The sequence below is a fragment of the Myotis lucifugus genome, unplaced genomic scaffold (genome assembly GCF_000147115.1).
Source record: "Myotis lucifugus unplaced genomic scaffold, Myoluc2.0 scaffold_1090, whole genome shotgun sequence".
Lineage (NCBI taxonomy): Eukaryota > Metazoa > Chordata > Mammalia > Chiroptera > Vespertilionidae > Myotis > Myotis lucifugus.
In genome coordinates, this window is record NW_005872138.1 from 32,260 (window position 1) to 37,908 (window position 5,649).

Here is a 5,649-nt window from a genome sequence, read left to right on the forward strand (position 1 = left end):
TCTGTGCCATACTGTTTATTTTCTCCCTGATCTCCTCCCTTATTTACAGTTTTGTTTTCCATGGTTTTGCTCCCTCCTCTATCCCAGGCAACCATGGTCTGAAAATATTAAATGGAAAATTCCAGAAAGAAACAATTTATAGGTTTTAAATTGCACACCATTCTGAGTAGCGTGATAAAATCTGGTGCTGTCAACTTGACCAGCTCTGTCCTGCCCAGGATATAAATCATCCCTTTGTCCAGTAAATCCACTCTGTATATGCTCCTGCCCACTCCCAGCCATTAGTCACGTAGTAGCCTTCTTGGTTATTAGATCACAGTCTCACAGTGTTTGTGTTAAATTCAGCCTTATTTTACTTAAGAATGGTCCAAAGTGCAAGAGAGTCATGCTGGCAATTCAGATATGCCAAGGAAAACCATAAGTGCTTCCTTTAAATGAAAAAGTGAGTATAGTATAAGAAGATATTTTGAGAAAAAGAAGGAGACCATATTCATATAACTTTTATTAGAGTATACAGTATTGTTATAATTGTTCTATTTTGTTATTATTTGTTAATTTCCTACTGTACCTAATTTATAGATTAGACTTTATCATAGGTATGTTTGTATAGAAGAAATATATAGAATTTGGTATGTTCCACAGTTTCAGGCATCCACTGAGGGTCTTGGAATGTATCCCTGTGATAAAGGGGTACTACTGCACCACAAACTAAGTGACATAAAAGAGCAGAAGTGTCACAGTTCTGAAGGTTAGAAGTTGGAAATCAAGGTGTTGGCAGGACCATGCTCCCTCTGAAACCAATGTGGGAGAATTCTTCCTTGCTCCTAGCTTCTTGCTTCTGCGTTGATATGACCCCATGAGCATTCATTCTCTGTATATGTAATGTTTCATACATATGCTTGTGTAATTTTCCACTCTAAGTAAAATAAGTATCCTTAAGAAAGAAAAGAAAAAAGGTAAATTGAGTTGCAGTTGAGGACCCCACTCTCAGGGCCAGGTTCAGGACCATGAGCTGGATTCATTTCCAGATTGGGCAGCCCAAGAAACAGATTATTCCCAAAACAGTGCAGAGAGACTTCAAAAGGGAGCATGAGAAACTGCAGCTGGAAGCCCAGATCAAGAGGCTGCAGAAGAGCCCCATTGCTGACCTAGCCATGTCCAAATCTGCTGTGAAAGAAAATATCCTTAGACGTCTTCTCCAATGCCTTCTGTGAGCAAGACCAGGACTTCCTGAATATGATGACAGCGTTGGGCATGGCCATGAAGCAGTTGGATGCCTTCAATCAGCAAAATGTGAACCAGATCCAAAGGACCTGGATTGAACCCTTACTAAAGTTTGGCAGTGTCTTCCCAAGTCTCCTCATGGCAGTGAAACAGCAGGAGCAGGCCTTAAAGGACTATAGCAGATTGAAGTTAAAGGTGGAGAAGCACAAGGAAAAAGACCAGTGCTAGTCAAACTCCACCGGGCCCAAGATGAGCTTCAGCTTGTAGGAGACAACTTGGTAGCCAAGATCAAGCAGCTCCTAGATGAGATGCTGTGGTTCTGCAACAGTCAACCTGACTACTTCCAGCCTTGCTTTGAGTCCCTTATCCTAGTGCAGATGGTACACTGCTCTGAAATGTTTAAGATCTGTGGAGACTTGACCCAACAACTTGACCAGCCTGGCTACCCAGTGGGAAGGGGAGAATAAGGCCAAACAGAGTGAGATGACGAGTAAATGCCTATTACCCTGGGAAGACTCCTGGGACATCAGTCAGTCTCTCTAGTCTTTTCAAGCTTAGGCTCAGGCAGCTGCCCTGCAGAAAGACCTCCCTCTGGGAAAGGCTGGCAGCTGGAGAGTTGGGGACAGAGGTAGCTCCTGCTCTACCTCACCAACTCTTTAGCATGAGCCTGGCACCAAGAGCCCCAAGCAGGCTACTATCTCCCCACCCAATGGCTAGAGCCTGCAGACACAAGTAGACAGTATAGAAAAACCCCAGGGGCTTTCTTATTTCAAAAAAATCCCGTCTGAAATTCATCCTGGCCTAGGGCCAGAGCTTCTGGCCTTCCAAGAGCATGGGCTTTGTCAGCTCACTTGAGGTCTTAACCTTGCTTGCATGGTTGGGATCACATCTATCTCCATAAGATGCATGTGGGGAGTCCACCCATTCTCATTTCCTTTTTCCACTTCAAAAACTCCTTTCCTCCCACCCCCGGAGAGGCCTAGGATACCTCCCTGGAGATTCTGAGAGAGCCTAGTCTTCTACCCATGACAGACCCAGCCTCCAAGCACAACGAAGGTTGGTTTAGCCCACTTCGATCCCTCAGATCAAGTGCAGGGAAGAGCCCCAGGCCTTGTAGGTTCCCTAGGTAACTGGGAATTAATTTATGTAAATACCCTAGCACAGAAAATTTCACAGATCAATTCACAGACCTCAAAGCAAAAACAGTGATTTGTGTTGGCAGTTTGTTCTGGGTCCAAAAGGGAGCAGTGTCCTGAGGCTGTCCCCTCAGGGGAGGAACAGGCAGGGATGGTCCCCTGGGAAGAATTCCAGACCCTGGCAGTGGCCAGGGGCAATAGCTGCCCCAGGATGTGCAATGGGTGAGTGCTTCAGATTGGGGCCCCGGGCTACCTTGCCAGAAGCCTACATAGCTGCCCCAGGGCCTTTGGCCTCCTATGTTCCATTGATTAAAGACAATGAAGGAGGGCTTCTAGCCTGAAAGCCAAGCTTCACCTTTGCAGTGTCTGTCCCTAAAAGGTCAGGACTGAACTAACAGCTTGCTTCATTTTTTGCACCTACCCTTCAACGTTGTACCAACAAGGGAAAGCCAGATGTGCTCCCCCTTCACCAATTACATAGGATACACCTCTTCTATTCAGTCCACCTCCAGCTTACCCAGGCCAACACCTTCCCATGGGATGGGCCTTCCCCTTTGCCACCATAAAGCTTTCTTACTCCTTAGCCAGCCTTTCATTTGAGTCTCTGCCCAATGCAAGTGCTGGGGGTAGCTGACTTGCTGTCAGTTATTAACACTTATGTTCATTGGGTGATCTTCATTTGTTATCTGGAAGAGCAATAAAGCACTCAGAAAAGTATCCCTCCCCTCCACAAAGAAAAAAACCATCTAGACAGGTTTTTGTTATAGTGTTTATTGATGAAACGGTTCCATTTAGAAAGTTTTATGCATCAAAAAGCTTTGAATTTGACTAAGCTGTCCATTAATTCATCTCTGAAAAAGTGAGTGGCATTTAATTTTAGCTACTATATTTTACAGCATTAGAAACCTTATGCATTAGGTAGTTTCTCAAAATGTGATTCTCTATGCAATGGCATTTAGCAAACAGTCTATCATCTCACCCGGATGCATGTAGAAAGGTCTCATTTGAGAGCTCTGTGGTAAATAGCTGGTATTTAGTGACAAAAGTACGCCTAACCTGAGTTTCCTACCACCCACATGGACTTTTTACTCTGAGAACTGGTCTTCTTGGCCACTTCATAGCCAAAGAGGACATCCCAGCAATTGCCCCTTGGGTAACTTGGCATTAGAGCAGCAGGCCTGTCTGAGGGTGGTGGCAGGCATTATGATTATATCCAGGTAAAAAAAGGCCTATTTTTAAAATGCCAATTTGAGCCAAACCGGTTTGGCTCAGTGGATAGAGCGTCGGCCTGTGGACTGAGGGGTCCCAGGTTCGATTCCGGTCAAGGGCATGTACCTTGGTTGCGGGCACATCCCCAGTGGGAGGTGTGCAGGAGGCAGCTGGTCGATGTTTCTCTCTCATCGATGTTTCTAACTCTCTATCCCTTTCCCTTCCTCTCTGTAAAAAACCAATAAAAATATATATTTAAAAAAGTAAATAAAATAAAATGCCAATTTGAGATGTAAATCAAGGGTTCAACATTCTCAGAATTGAGTTTTGAGCAATCTGGTATCCCGAATGCTCCTATGTTTCCTTGGCATTCCTTGGCCTCACTCCAGTCTGCTCCATCATCACATGGCCATCCTCTGCCTGTGTGTCTCTCTCCTGACTTATTGTAAGGACACAAGTCATTTTAAATGAAGGACCCATCCTGTTGCAGTATGACCTTATTTTAACTAATTACATCTGCAATGATTCTTTTTCCAAATAAGTTCACATTCTGAGGTATTGGGCTTAGGACTTTGATATGTCATTTTTGGGACACTATTTAATTTATGACAGGATATAGAGATGATTAATAATTGGTCCATGCATTGGATACCTCCTTGTCTGATAACTTACAGATATGCAGGCTTAGAAATTAGACACACTTGGCTTTGAAGCTCAGTCAAACCCACTTACTAGCCAGATGACCTTATCTAGATAACTTAAGCCACATTTATCTACTAAAAAATGGGACAAAAATTTGAGAAAATTAAACAAGTCAAAGGCTAGCGAGAGTGTATCAAGGTGATTAGCAAGAGTAGACACTGAATAAATACTATTTTTCCCAATACCAAGACTTTATTACCTGATCAGTTTATTCACTCATGCATTTATTCTTTTAGTGAGCACCTAATATATTCAAGCACTAAGGTTTCATTCATATAATACGGAAAATGACAGTGATTACCATTCAACTCTAACCTGGATTTTAATTGAAACATTTATTTCACAAAATGCCAAAACAAATTCAAGATAAGAAAAGTGGTCACTTGCCCACAACCTGAGTATTGAAGAGTGATAAAGGGAAAAAGAACGAACACTTATTGAGTGTTCACCATGTAGCAGACACTGTATTAGGTGAGTTATAGATTATCTCATTGATTCTGAAATCAGTGTGGGGAGGTAGTTGCTCAATTAAATAAACTGGTCTCAGGAAAGTGAAGAAACCTGCCTATGAACATACAGCTAATAATTACTATGAGCCTTTCCCCCATCGCTGCCACACTGAAAAGTCTATTTGCTGTTGGTTAGGCATTTTATTGTCAAATTGAAGATGCAGAGATGAATGAGGAAGAACAATGGCTCAGTACTGCTTTGCCAGAACCCTATACTCTATGCATTTTATGGCAATTTATCTTCAGGCCATTTTTCTACCCACTTCTGACTTATTTTCTTTCGATATTACATATGAGAAAGATTCAAGCGAAGTCTAGATTGTGCCAAATTCTGTTTACTTTTTACTGCATGGGTTTGGAGAGACCCACTAGCACCCTTTAACCACAATCTCTTAAAATCAGTGGCAAGGGATGCCATCAGTGGTCACACATGAGAACCCATTACAAGATTCTAATGGCCTCCATTCTCTGTTCTAAGAAACCAGGCACCTACACATTAGCTGGAATCGATCCTCCAGCTTTACAGTCTTCTCCCCTGACTTCTTCAAGGCCCTGCATCACCACCTAAGGATGAATTAAAACTAGTGCCAGGTAACAAGCTCTCCATATGGTTCGTCTTTCCAGTGAAATCCTACAAGTTTTGCATCTTGGAAGATCATGAGAGCCATGGTGTTGACGTCTGTTCCTACGTTCTTTTCCTTCGCTTTATTGTCTGAGTAGTTCATATATTCTCCTGGACACCAGCAGGAATCTTAAAAGCCTTTCAAAATAATATACTCCTTCTGTTGTTTTGGATAACCTACTTCAAAACTCTTTTGGTATTTTATCCTTAATATACTGAGGTTTATTATGTAGGTTTTAGTTTATTC

At 42.6% G+C, this 5,649-nt stretch overlaps 1 pseudogene; it reads left to right on the forward strand.

Moving 5' to 3' along the window:
* The first annotated feature begins 1,007 nt into the window (after positions 1–1,007).
* LOC102423569 lies at positions 1,008–1,691 on the forward strand (annotated as a pseudogene).
* The last annotated feature ends 3,958 nt before the right edge of the window (positions 1,692–5,649 follow it).